Here is a 19,891-nt window from a genome sequence, read left to right as displayed (position 1 = left end):
TTGCACACAGAATGAGTCCATGCAACTTATGTGACTTGTTAAGCACATTTTTACTCCTGAACTTATTTAGGCTTGCCATAACAAACGGTTTGCATACTCACTGACTCAAGACATTTCAACTTTTTATTTGTATTAATTTGTAAACATTTTGAAAATGTGTGTGTGTGCGTGTCTGGGTATGTAATGTGCATGTGTCAGTCAGAGAGGTGTCTTCCTTTGTGAAATCAGAAAGCTACTTCTGAGAGACACAACCTCAGTGTTACAATACAGTTACACTCAAAATACATCATGGTGAATATAAATGTTCATTGTAATCCAAGCGGCTCATTTTGCTTAATGCCACAGAACACCTCTGTGATCATTTGAAACCCCCTCTATAACAGCTCCTTTGCATCAGCTATCTAAATGAAGCCATACTTTGCATCAGTCAGTGCACTCATTCAAAAGCCATGGGAAGAAAATAGAATGAACAGTGATAACTTTTAGACAAGGGCGTAGTAGTAGTAGCTGGAACTACATAATTATCTCACCATGATAATGTAAGTTAAAACGTATTCATTATGTTCTAGTTCTGGTCAAAATAGTAGCTATAGGTAACATATCAGGAAGATTACAATGGATGTCTCAAACCCTGGAAATGTTGATTATATGTGTCTTTTAGACACTATTGCATGTGTAGCCTATTAATCTGTCTGCCTTTGCCACAAGTATGACAAAATGTGTAGAATTTCAGGAAATTTGCTTTTAAACGGCAACAGTTTCTCTCAGCCTCATGGCAAAATGTGTAGAATAGCATGAGATTAGCCGTAAAACTGCACATTTTTATCTTTGTTTTCCCCATGAATCAACATTTCTACAGGCTTTACGAGGGGAAGAACTGTTTCATGTACAATATTGTGCAGCAATACTTACTCTGTTGTAATCTTGTTTGAATATAAAGAATGTAAAGAAAACAGTAACTATTAATAGTTACTATTTGAATTGTGTGGATAATAAAACATTTATCGCAAATTCTCATAGTCCTTATGTAGGTACCATTCAAGTAAAATACATCTCATCTAATGGATCTTGGTGAACACTGACATGTTTAGAGTGTAAAAGAGTGTAGTAGTCAAGCTCTCAGTCAATGTCAGTGGAGCGTTGGTGACACTGGGACCACTCAGGGAAACCTGTGGTTGGAAGAGATGTGACATCACTTGAGGTTTTGTAGCGGCTGCTATAAAGAAAGTCACTGAAACCCATCACTCACTGTGGTTCTGTTTCATAACTCAGATCCTATTAAGAAAAGTCAAGCAACTCAACAAATTACTCAGAGCTTGAGATATCTGACAGCTGTAGAGCATGCCCTGGGAGAAATGTAAGTACATGATCCTTTCAAAAAATTGAATCGAAATTGAAATTTGAAATGTTGACCCATCAACTCGTTAATTAATTCATTTATCTGACCAAATGTTGTGCTGTATTCAAAAGCATGATATTGTACTTTTTTTTTAATCAATTTATCAAATGTTGCCTAACAGAATCAGTTAGATTCTTTACTACAGCATGCTAACATATTATTGCATGGAAAGTAATAGCAAGTGACTCAGTGTCAATTAGCCTACCTCCTCCAACTGACCAGTCATCATACAGTACGTACTGTATGTGGGCGCTGTGGAAATGTGCACAGTGTTGAACAAGTCCATATGATTACTACAAGATAACAGCACTGAGAACTATGGCATGAGAATGAGCATTTTGCACATTGTCATTGAGGGTTAAAAGTTGGGGTCAGAGGTTGAGGGTCATAATTGATACAACATGCCCTACAGAAAAAGGATTTTCTACTTAGTATTTGCTGAGTCAACCGTTCAGGTCGTGTGGCGACATGTTTCAGGTCAGTCTTGATGGATAGTCTTCTCCAAGCTTCCTCACCGTTATGCACTCTAGTGTCATGGTTAAGATGATTTACTGTGGTTTTTGACTTAGAAAGTATTTCTAAAGCAGCAGATGGAGATGTAATACTTTGGCCAGTATAAAAGGAACAAAAGAGTAGGCCTCTGTTTGGACAGAAGGATTTTTGCATTCTTTAATCAGAGACAGGGATGGTGTTTAAGTAGCACTTCAAACCAAATCCTAATTTGAGATCCACAATTTTAACGAGAGTAACTGCCTACTTCAGCATATTGACGTGTGGTAAAAGTGCTAAAATCAATGTTGTCAGAATCACTGGAGAAAGCGTTATGTTGAAGCCCCTTTGGAAACAGGAAGGCAATCATTTGGAGGTTGGTCTTCATGTTGCCAAAAATCTTGAGTGCCACACCACTGTAAAACACATCACAGCTGCGTTGCTTCCTCTTTTGTACAGCTCAGAATTGTGTGTGTGCATGCGTGTCTGAGTGTGTTTGGCGTGCGTGCATGCTCGTGAGTGTTTGTGTTTATGAGGAATAGGACTGAAATCGCGATTTTTTTAATGTTCTCTTAGATCGCTGTATTTAATATCAATTAAATATATAAATAGAACTGCTCTTGTTCATATTACATGTGGACACCCCCTCACACACTCGCTCAATCTAATTTCCATTTGTACAGTTTCTGGTTGCTGCAGTTACATTAAGAGGTTATATTCACCAATAGGTAGTGGAATATAATAATGCATTATTTAAAGAAATAATGAAGGTCTTCCAAACGTATGAAATTCAGCATTTTACATGACATGATACAGTGCATTCAGAAAGAATTCAGACCCCTTGACTTTTTCTACATTTTGTTACATTACAGCCTTATTCTAAAATGGATTAAATCGTTTTTTTCCTCATCAATCTACACACAATCCACCAATACTGACAAAGCAAAAACAGTTTTAAAAAAAGGGATTACATCCTCGAGTCTTCTTGGGTATGATGCTACAAGTTTGACACACCTGTATTAGGGGAGTTTCTCCCATTCTTCTCTGCAGATCCTCTCAAGCTCTGTCAGGTTTGATGGGGAGCGTTGCTGCACAGCTATTTTCAGTTTTTCTCCAGATATTTTTAATCAGGTTCAAGTCCGGGCTCTGGCTGGGCCACTCAAGGACATTCAAAGACTTGTCCCGAAGCCACTCCTCTGGAGCAGGTTTTCATCAAGGATCTCTCTGTACTTTGCTGCATTCTTCTTTCCCCCGATCCTGACTAGTCTACTAGTCCCTGCCACTGAAAAAAATCCCCACAGCATGATGCTGCCACCACCATGCTTCACCATAGAGATGGTGCTAGGTTTCCTGGAGCTCTGTCAGAGTGACCATCGGGTTTTTTGTCACCTCCCCGACCTAGGCCCTTCTCCCCTGATTGCTCAGTTTGGCCAGGCGGCCAGCTCTAGGTGGTTCCAAACTTCTACTATTTAATAATGATGGAGGTCACTGTGTTCTCGGGGACCTTCAATGATTCAGACATTTTTTTTGTACGCTTCCCTAGATCTGTGCCTCGACACAATCCTATCTCTGAGTGCTACGGACGATTCCTTCGACCTCAAGGCTTGGTTTTTGCTCTGACTGTCAACTGTGGGACCTTATATAGACAGGTGTGTACCTTTCCAAATCATGTCCAATCAATTACATTTACCACAGGTGGACTCCAATATAGTTGTAGAAACATTTCAAGGATGATCAATGGAAACAGGATGCACCTGAGCTCAATTTCGAGTCTCATGGCAAAGGGTCTGAATACTTATGTAAATAAGGTGTTATTGTTTTCTTTTTTTTAATACATTTGCAAAAATATCAAAAAATCTGTTTTCGCATTGTCATTATTGCGTGTAGATTGATGAGTGAAAAACATAATTGTATACATTTTAGAATAATTTTACGAATGCACTGTATTCCGTTTCACAGCTATATAGCTAATGCTTTTACCTTCCGTTGGTTCTAATGGTTTGACCTCTGAGTAATGCTGTGTGCCGTAGCTTCCTTTCCCACTGACATGCATGCTATACATGTGGTTACTGCTTGTGAGAGCCCACAGCTTTCTCGGGGGCTGCATGAGGTCTGTTTGACTACAGTACAGACACACTTAATGTAATTAAAGTGATAGTTCACTTTTTAAGTTTATGCTTATCCTTCAACTTGCCTAAAGTTTTACTGTAATTAGCTGGTTGTTTACTATAGTTTCACTGTTTGGATGAAACAACAACTCCATACTGTAGTTAATATGGAAAATAATCAACAATTCAGTAATATGAAGTTACTCATTGATCCTACTCCAGGTGAAACAACACATTCAGAATTATGTACTACAATGGGATGAGTTACAGTCTTTTGCACCACAGTAAGTTAAGTGTAAAAACATTTTTTTTTAACTAGGCAAGTCAGTTAAGAACAAATTGTTATTTACAATGACAGTCTACCGGGGAACAGTGGGTTAACTGCCTGACAGATTTTCCCCTTGTCAGCTCAGGAATTCGATCCAGCAACCTTTTGATTACTGGCCCAACGCTCTAACCACTATGCTACCTGCCGCCCCTTGGTAGATGTAGGAGGACATTTAGTGCAGCGTTGATGGGCTCATTGAGTGATATGTAGGAATGCAGCAGGGGTAGGGGGGATGGGGGTGGAGTAGTAATTGTTATTACATTATTGTCTGCTTATAATTGGGCCTTATAGAGTTGAATGATAATGTGAATGTAATTTAAAATTGTTATTTGGTTAAAAAGTTAAATCAGCTGACTGCTCCTGGAGTCAGTGTACTTTACTGTGCTGGGGGGTAAATCATTCATGTTCTGATTTAGATTTGGAGAGGAAAGTGGCAGGACTCGATCCAGCTAACAAAACAGGCCAAGTGCTTACAGTGTACAGCCAGATCTGAAACCATAGGGCCTTACTCTCTGCATTATATATCATCATCAGTCTCTAGACACTTGACAACAGGAAAAGGGTTCCCACGGTTTCACACACCTTGGTCACACACGTGCACAGACAAACAGTGTCTTATTGTATGTGACAGTGATTTTTAAAGGCAAAGTTCAAAAAAATATAGTCAAACCATATAGTCAAACCTGGGGAATGTATAAGTCAAAGGCAAGGTATGATATTCCTTTCCGGTGTCAACCAAGTGTGTATTAAATAAGTAACATTTTTATGGACCAATTTCCTGAGCCTAAAGACCATGATTTTTCATCTGCAGATGCCTTGCCTTAGTTGAGTGATGTCTAACTTTTGAACCTTTTGATTAATTATGTCACTGAGAAAGATCAGGTAGTGTGTCTGATAGTGAGTCAAAGTTATCATGAATGTGCATTAAATATCTACTGGTTCATATCATTAAGAGAAGATTGTTAATTAAAAACAAATTCATTAAGTGGGAGTCGACGAAGGCAATAGATGTGAACTGGTAACAGTTATACTTCCAAAATATCCGTTTCAACAATGATAACAGAGCTGCTCACAATTTATGACTCAAAGGTATTTTTCATTCACGCTGAGTCCATCGATCAAACTCTGAATATGTTGTCATTAATGACATGCCTATGGGAAAATGGCTCCCTCTATTTATAATGTCTCAGCATTAAATTCTCTATAGCCTATTCTAGTCTATCAAATTGACAAGTAAATTGTTTGTAAAAAGATTACAGTTTATATAGCAAGTGAGTATGTGCTGTTCTCATGTTGTTGAAAATATTTGTTTCACAATAGAAGTGCGTTTCAAATTCCAACTTGGCCTACTTAAAGAGGCCACCACACTCATTTCAAGCTAATACATGCAGAATGTCTGAGGTAGCATGCGTTTCGGTCTGTCTTAGTGCCTACAGACATACGGTTTTCTGGGTGTAGCACACTTGAGCTTGAGCTTCAACTTTTGTTTCTATTATGTTCCTTCCTGTTCACTTATCCAATCAGAACCACTATCAGTGGAGCAAATCATCTATGATACCTCTTATTAAAGACTGTTTACATAACTTTTGTTACTAGGGGTGCTCTCGAGCCAAAAGCTGTCTCCTAAATGGACAAAAATACTGTCTTGAAATTACCTCAGGACAGAAAGGGGCACACCTCTCCACCACACCCATGAAGCAAACAATAAGAAATTCAACCTACATTTTTAAAGAGCAATGTCACGTTCTGACCTCTATTTCTGTTGTTTTGTATTTATTTAGTATGGTCAGGGCGTGAGTTGGGTGGGCAGTCTATGTTTGTTTTTCTATGTTTTGGGGCATTTCTATGTTTTCGGCCTAGTATGGTTCTCAATCAGAGGCAGGTGTCATTAGTTGTCTCTGATTGAGAATCATACTTAGGTAGCCTGGGTTTCACTGTGTGTTTGTGGGTGATTGTTCCTGTCACTGTGTTTGGTGTCACAGGATAGGACTGTTTTGCGTTTTCACATTTCTTGTTTTTGTTAGTTTGTTCATGTGTAGTGATTTATTAAAACATGAATAACCACCACGCTGCGCTTTGGTCCGCTTCTCTTCCTCCTACAGACGAACGCCCTTACAGAATCACCCACCTACCAAGGACCAAGCGGCGTGGTAAACAGAGGCAGCAGCAACAGCAGCAGCAGGAGAAGCGACTGGTGCAGCAGGAGCAACAGCAGCAGCAGCAAAAGCAGCAGCAGGAGGAGCAACAGCAGCAGCAGCAAAATCAGCAGTGGGAGAGGCTGCACTACTTGGAGAGATGGACTTGGGAGGAGATTCTAGACGGGAAAGGACCCTGGGCAGAGCCAGGAGAATATTGCCGCCCCAAGGCCGAGCTGGAGGCAGCAAAAGCAGAGAGGCGGCATTATGAGGAACTAGCACGGCAGAGCGGATGGAAGCCCGAGAGTCACCCCCAAAAATTTCTTGGGGGGGGGCACAGGGGGAGTGTGGCAGAGTCAGGAGTCAGACCTGAGCCAACTCCCCCCGTTTATCGTGAGGAGCCAAGGAGGAGCTCAGAACCAGAGCTGGTGTTGGAGGTGAGCGAAGCAGAAACTGTGAAGGAGTTAATGGGGAAATTGGAGGAGAGTGATATGAGGGACTTGCTGGTTTGGTGCATGAGGCACGACATTCGCCCGACGGAGCGTGTCAGGGATTTAATGGCACCGGGGTCAGCTCTCCATACTCATCCTGAGGTGCGTGCGAGGGGTCTGGTGAAGACTGTGCCAGCCTCACGCACCAGGCCTCCTGTGCATCTCCCTAGCCTTGCACGTCCTGCGCCATCTCAGCACTACGGTGCTCCTAGCAGTGCTAACTGTGGCGGGCGTGGTGCTGGTCAGGCACTGCTCTCAAGATCTCCAGTACGCCTTCACGGTCCGGTCTATCCGTCACCACCTCCACGCACCAGCCCTCCGGTGGCAGCCCCCCGTACCAGGCTGTCTCTCCGGCCCATCCTTACAGGGGCTTCCTCCTCTCCTGCGCTGCCGGAGCCTCCCACCTGTCCGGCGCCTCTGCCGGAGCCTCTCGCCTGTCCGGCGCCTCTGCCGGAGCCTCCCGCCTGTCCGGCGCCTCTGCCGGAGCCTCCCGCCTGTCCGGCGCCTCTGCCGGAGCCTCCCGCCTGTCCGGCGCCTCTGCCGGAGCCTCCCGCCTGTCCGGCGCCTCTGCCGGAGCCTCCCGCCTGTCCGGCGCCTCTGCCGGAGCCTCCCGCCTGTCCGGCGCTACCAGGGCCTTCCTCTTCTCCAGCGTTGCCGGAGCTTCCCGTCTGCCCAGCGCCAGCTGAGCTTCCCGTCTGCCCAGCGCCAGCTGAGCTTCCCGTCTGCCCAGCGCCAGCTGAGCTTCCCGTCTGCCCAGCGCCAGCTGAGCCTCCCGTCTGCCCAGCACCAGCTGAGCCTCCCGTCTGCCCAGCGCCGCCAACGCCGTCCGTCTGCCCAGCGCCGTCCGTCTGCCCAGCGCCGCCAGTGCCGCCCGTCTGCCCAGCGCCGCCAGTGCCGCCCGTCTGCCCAGCGCCGCCAGTGCCGCCCGTCTGCCAGGGGCCGCCAGTGCCGCCCGTCTGCCAGGAGCCGCCAGTGCCGCCCGTCTGCCAGGAGCCGCCAGTGCCGCCCGTCTGCCAGGAGCCGCCAGTGCCGCCAGTCAGCCAGGGGCCGCCAGTGCCGCCAGTCAGCCAGGGGCCGCCAGTGCCGCCAGTCAGCCAGGGGCCGCCAGTGCCGCCAGTCAGCCAGGGGCCGCCAGTGCCGCCAGTCAGCCAGGGGCCGCCAGTGCCGCCAGTCAGCCAGGGGCCGCCAGTGCCGCCAGTCAGCCAGGGGCCGCCAGTGCCGCCAGTCAGCCAGGGGCCGCCAGTAAGCCAGGGGCCGCCAGTAAGCCAGGGGCCGCCAGTGCCGTCAGTCAGCCAGGGGCCGCCCGAGCAGCTGCCCCTCTGTCCAGAGCAGCAGCTGCCCCTCTGTCCAGAGCAGCTGTCGCCCCTCTGTCCCAAGCTGCTGCCGCCCCTCTGTCCCGAGCAGCTGTCCCTCTGTCCCGAGCAGCTGTCCCTCGGTCCCGAGCAGCTATCGCCCCTCTGTCCCGAGCTGCTATCGCCCCTCTGTCCCGAGCAGTTGTCCCTCTGTCCCGAGCAGTTGTCCCTCTGTCCCGAGCAGCTGCTTCACCTCTGTCCCGAGCTGCCCCTCTGTCCCGAGCAGCCCCTCTGTCCAGTGGGGTCATTGAGAGGGGTGGCCATGGTGAGTAAGCCAGGGAGGCGGACAATAAGGCGGACTAAGACAATGGTGAAGTGGGGTCCGCGTCCCGCGCCAGAGCCGCCACCGCGGACAGACGCCCACCCAGACCCTCCCCTATAGGTCAAGGTTTTGCGGCCGGAGTCCGCACCTTTGGGGGGGGGTACTGTCACGTTCTGACCTCTATTTCTGTTGTTTTGTATTTATTTAGTATGGTCAGGGCGTGAGTTGGGTGGGCAGTCTATGTTTGTTTTTCTATGTTTTGGGGCATTTCTATGTTTTCGGCCTAGTATGGTTCTCAATCAGAGGCAGGTGTCATTAGTTGTCTCTGATTGAGAATCATACTTAGGTAGCCTGGGTTTCACTGTGTGTTTGTGGGTGATTGTTCCTGTCACTGTGTTTGGTGTCACAGGATAGGACTGTTTTGCGTTTTCACATTTCTTGTTTTTGTTAGTTTGTTCATGTGTAGTGATTTATTAAAACATGAATAACCACCACGCTGCGCTTTGGTCCGCTTCTCTTCCTCCTACAGACGAACGCCCTTACAAGCAATCAATTAATAATATTTATATTTTTATTTACAGGGGAAAATGCACATTATATTACACAATACTACAGTAATGCAACATCCATGTAAATGTGCCGTGGATAGCCAAAGCTCATTTGCACCTGTAGTCCCAGGGCAGCTAACTACAGGTCTTTAGTTGCAGACTCAACCCTTTGCTGCCCTGACACACGGATATAAGCTAACTGACAGTTTCTCCTTTCTGTGATTGACTCTATAGCGCCGTCCTTAGGGCTGCCTGATGAAAAGCCATAGCAAGGGGTGCGAGTCTGAGACTCAGACGAGGAAACGAGGTTGCTGACGAGGAAACGAGGACTTCATCTCCACAATGCCAAGACAGTGCCCCCTAGAGCGGCGAGGGAAACATAACAAGAACTACGAATTTAGTGTATTTATATTTCTACTTATTACACCAAGGCAGCAGCTACTCTTCCTGGGATCCAGCAAAATTAAGGCAGTTATCCAATTTTAAAAACATTTACAATACATTCACAACAGATTTCACAACACATTAAGTGTGTGCCCTCATGCCACTACTCCACTACCACATATCTACCACACAAAATCCATGTGTACATGTCTGTATAGTGCGTATTTTATCATGTGTGTGTATGCATGTGTCTGTGCCTGTGTTTGTGTCTTTTCACAGTCCCGCTTTTCCATAAGGTTTATTTTTTATGTTTAATCTAATTTTACTGCTTGCATGAGTTACTTGATGTGGAACAGAGTTCTGTGTACTCTGTATGTAGTGCTGTGCGCCTCTCTTAGTCTGTTCTGGACTTGGGGACTGTGAAGAGACCACTGGTGGTATGTCTTGTGGTGTATACATGGGTGTCCGAGCTGTGTGCCAGTAGTTCAAACAGACAGCTCGGTGCATTCAACGTCAATACCTCTCAGAAATACAAGTAGTGATGAAGTCAATCTCTCCTCCACTTTGAACCAGGAGAGATTACATCTAAGGGCCAGCCGTGCTGCCCTGTTCTGAGCCAATTGCAATTTTCCTACGTCCCTCTTTGTGATACCTGACCACACGACTGAACAGTATTCAAATCAAATCAAATGTTATTGGTCACATACACATGGTTAGCAGATGTTACTGTGAGTGTAGTGAAATGCTTATACTTCTAGATCTGACAGTGCAGCAGTATCTAACAGGTAATATATCACCAATTCTTCAACAAAGGAATGGGATAAGAATATATAAGTATAAAATATATGGATGAGCAGTGACAGAGTGGCTAAGATGAAATAGATAGTAAAGAATAGATAGTGAGGGATACAGTATACATTACATACATATGAGATGAGTAATGCGGGATATGTAAACATTCTTAAAGTGGCATTATTAAAGTGACTAGTGTTCCATTTATTAAAGTGGCCAACGATATCACGTCTGTAGGTAGGCAGCCGCATTTCTGTGCTAGTGGTGGCTGTTTACAATCTGATGGCCTAGAGATAGAAGCTGTTTTTCAATCTCTCTGTCCCAGCTTTGATGCACCTGTACTGACCTCGCATTCTGGATGGAAGCGGGGTGAACAGACAGTGGCTTGTGTGGTTATTGTCCTTGATGATATTTTTGCCTTCCTGTGACAACGGGTGTGTCCTGGAGGGCAGGTAGTTTGCCCCCGGTGATGCATTGTGCAGACCGCACCACCCTCAGGAGAGTCTTGCGGTTGTGGGCAATGCAGTTGCCGTACCAGGTAGGCTGTCTCGTCATTTTTTGTAATCAAGCCTACCACTGTATTGTCATCTGCAAACTTGATGATTGAGTTGAAGGCGTGCATGGCACACATTCGTGTGTGAACAGGGAGTACAGGAGGAGGCTGAGAACGCATCCTTGTGGGGCCCCAGTGTTGAGGATCAGCGGAGGGGATATGTTGTTTCCTACCTTCACCACCTGGGGGCGGCCCATCAGGAAGTCCAGGACCCAGTGGTTCAGGGCAGGGTCAAGACCCAGCGTCTGAAGCTTAATGATGAGTTTGGAGGGTACCATGGTGTTGAATGCTGAGCTGTAGTCAATGAACAGCATTCTTACATATCTATTCCTCTTGTCCAGATGGGATAGGGCAGTGTGCAGTGTGATGGCGATTGCATCATCTGTGGACCTATTGGGGGGGTAAGGAAATTGAAGTGGGTCTAGGGTGACAGGTAGGGTGGAGGTGATATGATTCTTGACTAGTCCCTCAAAGCATTTCATGATTACAGAAGTGAGTGCTACAGGGAAATAGTAATTTAGTTCAGTTACCATAGCCTTTTTGGGAACAGGAACAATGGTGGCCATCTTGAAGCATGTGGGGACAGCAGACTGCAGTAGGAATTGATTGAATATGTCCGTAAACACACCAGCCAGCTGCCTTGCGGGGGTTAACGCGTTTAAATGTTTTACTCACGTCGGCCACAGAGAAGGATAGCCCACAGTCTTTAGTAGTGGGCTGCGTCAGTGGCACTGTATTGTCCTCAAAGCACGCAAAGAAGTTGTTTAATTTGTCTGGAAGCAAGACGTCGATGTCCATGACGGGGCTGGTTTTCTTTTTGTAATCTGTGATTGTCTGTGGACCCTGCTACAATAAATTCAGCCTCAGGATTTACAGTTGAAGTTGGAAGTTTACATGCACTTAGGTTGGAGTCATTAAAACCCATTTTTCAATCACTCCACAATTTTCTTGTTAACAAACTATAGTTTTGGCAAGTCGGTTAGGATATCTACTTTATGCATGACACAAGTAATTTTTCCAACAATTGTTTACAGACAGATTATTTGTCAATTGGAGGTGTACCTGTGTATGTATTTCAAGGCCTACCTTCAAACTCAGTGCCTCTTTGCTTGACATCATTAGAACATTCAAAAGAAATCAGCCAAGAACTCAGAACAAAAATGTGTAGACCTCCACATGTCTGGTTCATCCTTGGGAGAAATTTCCAAATGCCTGAAGTAACCACGTTCATCTGTACAAACAATCGTACGCAAATATAAACACCATGGGACCACGAAGCCATCATAGCGCTCAGGAAGGAGACGCATTCTGTCTCCTAGAGATGAAAGAACCTTGGTACTAAAAGTGCAAATCAATCCCAGAACAACAGCAAAGGACCTTGTGAAGATGCTGGAGGAAACGGGTACAAAAGTATCTATATCCACAGTAAAATGAGTCCTGTGTCGATGTAACCTGAAAGGCCGCTCAGCAAGGAAGAAGCCACTGCTCCAAAACCGCCATAAAAAAGCCAGACTACGGTTTGCAACTGCACATGGGGACAAAAATGGTACTTTTTGGAGAAATGTCCTCTGGTCTGATAAAACAAAAATAGAACTGTTTGGCCATAATGACCATCGTTATGTTTGGAGGAAAAAGGGGGAGGCTTGCAAGCCGGAGGGACTGGTGCAGGAGGGACTGGTGCACTTCACAAAATAGATGGCATCATGAGAAAGAAAAAATTATGTGGACATATTGAAGCAACATCTCAAGATAATAGTCAGGAAGTTAAAGCTTGTTCGCAAATGGGCCTTCCAAATGGACAATGAGCCCAAGCATACTTCAAAAGTTGTGGCAAAGTAGCTTAAGGACAACAAAGTCAAGGTATTGGAGTGGCCATCACAAGGCCCTGACCTCCATCCTACAGAAAATTTGTGGGCAGAACTGAAAAAGCGGGTGCGAGCAAGGAGGCCTACAAACCTGACTCAGTTAAACCAGGTCTGTCAGGAGGAATGGGCCAAAATTCACCCAACTTATTGTGGGAAGCTTGTGGAAGGCTACCTGAAATGTTTGACCCAAGTTAAACAACTTAAAGGCAATGCTACTAAATACTAATTGAGTGTATGTAAACTTCTGACCCACTGGGAATGTGATGGAAAAAATAAAAGCTGAAATAAATCATTCTGGCTAGTATTATTCTGACATCTCACATTCTTAAAATAAAGTGGTGATCCAAACTGACCTAAGAAAGATACTTTTTACTAGGTTTAAATGTCAGGAATTGTGAAAAACGGAGTTTAAATGTATTTGGCTAAGGTGTATGTAAACCTCCGACTTCAACTGTATGGTTTACAGTTTTCATAAAGTCCAATGAAGTTCCTTGATGGCCGTCTTGCGATGGGATATACACGGCTGTGACGATAACTGAGGAGAGTTCTCTTTGGAGATAATATGGTCGGCGTTTGACAGTGAGGAATTTTACGTCAGATGAACAAAAGGACTTGAGTTCTTGTATGTTGTTACAATTACACTATGAGTCGTTAATCATGGAACATACACCCTTGCCCTTCTTGTTACCAGAGATATGTTTATTCCTGTCAGTGCGATGCACTGAACATCCCGTTGGCTGTATGGACTCTGACAGCATATCCCCAGCTAGCCATGTTTCCATGAAACAGAGTATGTTACAATCCCGGATAACTCTTTGGAAAGCAAAATCAGTTCAAATGCCCTGGGAGGTGCAGACAAAGGATCTGCTTTGGGAATGTCTTATTCCTGGTCGTAGCGCTGGTTGTGCTGGTAAGTTGATGTCTCTCTGATATCCAATAGTTCTTCCCGGGTGTGTGTAATATCACTTAAGGTGTTCTGGGCTAACAATGTAAATGTAATGTAATACATACATACACAATGTAAATAATACATAAAAAACAAAATACTGCACAGTATCCTAAGGACTCGAAGTGAAGCTGCCATCTCTATCGGCGCCATCTTGTCCAGGTGCGACCAAACTAGGGCCTGCAGGAACTGTCTTGTTGATAGTGCTGTTAAGAAGGCAGAGCAATGCTTTATTATGGACAAACTTCTCCCCATCTCAGCCACTGTTGTGTCAATGTTTTGACCATGACAATTTACAATCTAGGGTTACTCCAAGCATTTTTGTCACCTCAACTTGCTCAATTTCCACATTATTCACCACAAGGTTTTGTTGAGGTTTAGGGTTTAGTGAAGGATTTGTCCCCAATACAATTATTTTAGGTTTTTTTATACAGTATTTAGGACTAACTTATTCATTGCCACCAATTTTTAAACTAAGTGTTTGTTAAGTGTTGCTGTCATTTCACTAGCTGTAGTTTATTTATTTATTTATTTTATTTTATTTTATTTCACCTTTATTTAACCAGGTAGGCTAGTTGAGAACAAGTTCTCATTTGCAACTGCGACCTGGCCAAGATAAAGCATAGCAGTGTGAGCAGACAACACAGAGTTACACATGGAGTAAACAATTAACAAGTCAATAACACAGTAGAAAACAAAGGGGGAGTCTATATACAATGTGTGCAAAAGGCATGAGGAGGTAGGTGAATAATTACAATTTTGCAGATTAACACTGGAGTGATAAATGATCAGATGGTCATGTACAGGTAGAGATATTGGTGTGCAAAAGAGCAGAAAAGTAAATAAATAAAAACAGTATGGGGATGAGGTAGGTGAAAATGGGTGGGCTATTTACCAATAGACTATGTACAGCTGCAGCGATCGGTTAGCTGCTCAGATAGCTGATGTTTGAAGTTGGTGAGGGAGATAAAAGTCTCCAACTTCAGCGATTTTTGCAATTCGTTCCAGTCACAGGCAGCAGAGTACTGGAACGAAAGGCGGCCAAATGAGGTGTTGGCTTTAGGGATGATCAGTGAGATACACCTGCTGGAGCGCGTGCTACGGATGGGTGTTGCCATCGTGACCAGTGAGCTGAGATAAGGCGGAGCTTTACCTAGTAGTAGCTGATGTGTATATTGTTGAGTCACCCGCATACAAAGACACACTGGCTTTACTGAGTGGCATGTCGTTAGTAAAGTTGAAAAAAGTAAAGGGCCTAGACAGCTTCCCTGGGGAATTCCTGATTCTACCTGGATTATGTTGGAGAGGCTTCCATTAAAGAACACCCTCTGTGTTCTGTTGGACAGGTAACTCTTTATCCAAAATATAGCTGGGTGTGTAAAGCCATAACACATACGTTTTTCCAGCAGCAGACTATGATCGATTATGTCAAAAACCGCACTGAAGTCTAATAAAACAGCCCCCACAATCTTTTTTTCATCAGTTACTCTCAGCTAATCATCGGTCATTTGTGTAAGTGCTGTGCTTGTTAAATGTCCTTCCCTATAAGCGTGCTGAAAGTCTGTTGTCAATTTGTTAACTGTAAAGTAGCGTTGTATCTAGCCAAACACCGTTTTTTTTCCAAAAGTTTACTAAGAGTTTGTAACAGGATGATTGGTTGGCTATTTGAACCAGTTCTGTTTTTTTGTACTATTCTTATGTAGCAAAAAATGTTTTGCTTCCCTCCGTGCCTGAGGGAACACACTTTCTAGTAGGCTTAAATTGAAGATAAGGCAAAAAGGAGTGGCAATATCATCCGCTATTAACCTAAATAATTTTCCATCCAAGTTGTCATACCCCGGTGGTTTGTCATTGTTGATAGATAGTAATAATTGTTTCACGTCCTCCACACTCTCTTTACGGAATTCAAAATGACAGGGCTTGTGAGCCTGTCATTCTATAAGAGGATTGAACAAGACAGAGCAGGAAACAAAAGAAAACAGAGGCCAAGCCACAGGAATGCAATTGGAAACATTTTAGATAAGTGTCAACCTGTCATCCTGAAGCGTCAAACAGAATCTTCAGCATTTCTTCTTATCTTTACAACATGCCCTAAAAACCGAGAGAGATGGCCTTTCGTTCGGCTGGACATGCACAACGTCAACTGAAAGGAGCCTGGAGAAGATCAGATCAGATTCCTACAGCAGGGTAGAAAAGGGGATTTTCTCCTTATATAATACAGGTGTTTTTCCATGACAGTTACTACCTGGCTGCAAGGCTGGGCACAGGGCCTATGCAAATCAGCTCCGCTCAGCCATGCCAACGAGCCCTCTTACCAACCTCTCAACCTATTAATTACCTGAAAACTCACAAGGCACACAGAGTACGGCATTCTCAACACTACACTCCAACCAACAGACCATGATGCGATAGAAAGATCGAGGGCCTGTTAAAATAAGGAGGGATACCCAACTAAATGGACTGTGTTACTTGAATCTCAGAGGTTCTCAGAGGGACCTGATAGTCTAAAAAGAGAGGTTCTCAGAGGTTCCGGGAAGGGTTCAGCTGATCAGTAGAAGAAGTTAGACTGAGTTCAATTTATTTGACTAAATGTGTGGTATTTGTCTTTAAAAAAAAAAGAGAAATGCAAAATGAAGTAATAGATGAATATACCATATAATATATGAAACACCTCTTGCAACAACAATATACAGTATACGATTAAGTGCTCCAGCCTGCCAAGTGAATTTGCATGCCTGGATTCAATTTAATAGTCTCCTGTTCCAGATCCTTTCTGCCATTCCACTGTTTGCTCCAAATTCCCACATACTTCACACACACACACACACACACACACACACACACACACACACACACACACACGCACACACGCACGCACACACACACACACACACACACACACACACACACACACACATACATGGATATAATTTACTTATTATTCAACTGTGAAGTAATGCAAGTGAATACATTGTTCTACACACAGGGATCATGCCTATATAAGCCAGTGGATTTGTAGCTACTGTTGAAATGATGTTGGCATTTAAAAGGATTAAAATCACTCACCACCCGGGGTTTACCGTTGATAATGCACATACAGCATTTGAATGTAAACTCCTGAGCTTTAAAGCCCAAATACCATTGTAACTCAGCTTAAATAATAAAGAGTGAAGTGGAGTGAATTTAGATTCCCTTCCTTCAGGTAGATTTCTCAGTACATATTTTTCACAGGTTGGGATCACAAACAACAACTTGCCTTCATATGCACGTCTTGGTAAGTGAATTGGAGTATATATTCCCATCATTTATTTGGATACGTTTAAATCTTTACATTACTATTGGCTACTAGTGCTAACCCAGTATGGTATATCCATAGGGACTTCCAGGTTTGAAGTGGCTAGTAGCCTATCCAATGACTCCTCCACAGTCAATGATGTCGGCCTCTGTGCAGGTTGGATAGCCCAGCCTGCAGCTACTGCTCTCCAGCCCATGAACCATTGGTCCTACCCAGAGTACCTCCAACAACATGACCCCACCACCACTACCTCCACCACCTTGCCCCTCCCCACTGACATGTACATGGTGGGCCCATCCTCCATACTCACCTACACACACACACCTCTTTTTACCAACTTTGGGGAGAGTGAAAGAGCAACTAATCTTGATGCCAATTGAATTAACCTCTACGGGATGGGTGTCCCTAAACCGGGACGGATGCTAAAGTGTGCTAATGTGAATAGAATGACGTTCTAAACAACAGACAACTTTCTGTGACATAGACATGTCTTAAATGGGCAGAAAGATTAAATTTTTGTTAATCTAACTGCAGTTCTAATTAACAGTAGCTATTACAGTGAAAAATGCCATGCTATTGTTTGAGGAGAGTGCACAACAACAAAACATTTTTATCACGTCAACTGTTTTGATACATTCACCTCTGAAGGGAAATAATGTACTTACATTCAGTAATCTTGCTCTGATTTGTCATGCTGAGGATCCCAGAGATAAAATGTAGCATAGTTTTGTTTGATCAAATAAATGTATATGTTCAAATGTAGGAATGACCGCACTGCTGTCTCTGGCTCCACACCCACCCCGCCCGGACATCTAAACATCTAAACAAAAAAAGAAACGTCCTCTCACTGTCAACTGCGTTCATTTTCAGCAAACTTTACATGTGTAAACATTGTATGAACATAACAAGATTCAACAACTGAGACATAAACGGAACCAGTTCCACAGACATGTGACTAACAGAAATGGAATAATGTGTCCTTGAACAAAGGGGGGCGGGGGTCAAAATCAAAAGTAACAGTCAGTATCTGGTGTGGCCACCAGCTGCATTAGGTACTGCAGTGCATCTCCTCCTCATGGACTGCACCAGATTTGCCAGTTCTTGCTATGAGACGCTACCCCACTCTTCCACCAAGGCACCTGCAAGTTCCCGGACATTTCTGGGGGGAATGGCCTTGGCCCTCACCCTCCGATCCAACAGGACCCAGACGTGCTCAATGGGATTGAGATCTGGGCTCTTCGCTGGCCATGGCAGAACACTGACATTCCTGTCTTGCAGGAAATCATGCACAGAATGAGCAGTATGTTTTTTTGTTTGTATTATCTTTTACTAGATCTAATGTGTTATATTCTCCTACATTAATTTCACATTTCCACAACCTTCAAAGTGTTTCCTTTCAAATGGTATCAAGAATATGCATATCCTTGCTTCAGGTCCTGAGCTATGTATGGGCAGTTTGTCATGGGCGTCGTAAGAAGCGGACCAAGGTGCAGCGTGGTGAGCGTACATTTTCCTTTTATTTATAGAAATGTTGCCAACAAAACAAGGAAACTACCGTGAAGCTTAACTTCGGCTATAATGCCTCTAACAAAGTCAACTACCCACACTGAAAGGAGGGGAAAGGGGCAACCTAAGTATGATTCCCAATCAGAGACAACGATAGACAGCTGTCCCTGATTGAGAAGTTAGATTTGGGTATGTCATTTTAGGCAAAAATTGAAAAAAAGGGTATGATCTTTAAGAGGTTTAAAGCATAAACTCTGTAAACATTCCATCATATCCACAGAGCATAGTAATATACACCTTCACCTGTACAAAATAGTTGTAACACAGCTGGGTTTTGACTACAAACACATCCACTGTTGTCGGTTCAGACCCTAGCACCTACGTCCACAGCCCTCACGCAAGTGGACCTCCAGGACTCAGTGTTGACTTATATCCCGTGGACCCAGCCGCTAACCACCATCCCTACATCGGGCGTGCAGTTTGCCTTTCACCCTGCCACTCTGGCTGGTCTCAGTTGCTTCCCATGTCCATGACAGTGACCCCTACCATGCCCCAGCAGGACCCCCAGCCCCCGGAGCAGAGTCCTGCTGTGGCTGAAGAGCCCAACCCTCTGGAGAAACTTCTGGAGGACCAGGATCAGGATGACAAATACACATATGTGAACAGTTCCTCAAACTTCTTCCCCAGTGTCTAAGATATATTAGTGTTGGAACCAGTCATAATCATTTTTGAAATGTTTACAGAATGCTTATGAATGTTTTATCTATGGGTTATAAATGAATGTATTATGTCGGTAACCCTTGTATTTCTATTGCTCATAATTCAGGTACATGGTGCTTAAAATAACTGCTGTCATGTATTATAGATGCTGTAACTGAAAGACAGGCCTTGAATGATTTGTCCCGAATCAATTTAAATTACTTGTAAGATGTTTATTTGTTAAAGAAATACCTCCTTTCTGACAACCATAATCGAATACAGTTGTTTTAAAAGTAGTTACTCTGAGATGTCATTCAATTGTTAACTGAACCCATATTGATATTTATCCAGGGTCTGTTTTGAAGAGTATTTGACATAAAACATGAAAACATCATCTTGCCTGTAGCCTTGCACTCTCTTGTCATTATCTTTTGAAATCAGAAGTTATGGCTGTCAGCTAACTATGGTCCAAGAGTGGGAAAGGCCTTGGTTCTCTGTTTATCTGGCCGTCCCATCTGTGGCTCCCCTGTGGGTTTTTCATGTCTACCACCCCCCAGGCCCCAGGGGAAACCGTCAGAGAAGGGGCTCTGAAGCACACCTGTCACACCCACCTGAAGAAAACCAACTACTACAGGTCTGAGGTCCAGCAAGACTTTCAGTTTATTGGTTTGTGTTTGAAGGAATGTTACGTTACAGTATGTTACATTACAGTATTTAGAGATCCTGAAGACCGTGTGAG

The 19,891-nt window shown here is 44.1% G+C and overlaps 1 pseudogene; it reads left to right on the top strand.

The window, feature by feature from the left end:
* Positions 1–1,341: 1,341 nt before the first annotated feature.
* LOC110507175 (POU domain class 2-associating factor 1-like) lies at positions 1,342–19,147 on the top strand (annotated as a pseudogene).
* Positions 19,148–19,891: the final 744 nt, after the last annotated feature.

This window comes from Oncorhynchus mykiss, chromosome 27 (assembly GCF_057628025.1).
Source record: "Oncorhynchus mykiss isolate SJ-2025 chromosome 27, ASM5762802v1, whole genome shotgun sequence".
In the NCBI taxonomy this organism is placed as follows: Eukaryota; Metazoa; Chordata; class Actinopteri; order Salmoniformes; family Salmonidae; genus Oncorhynchus; species Oncorhynchus mykiss.
This window is presented reverse-complemented; position numbering and strand designations above follow the sequence as displayed.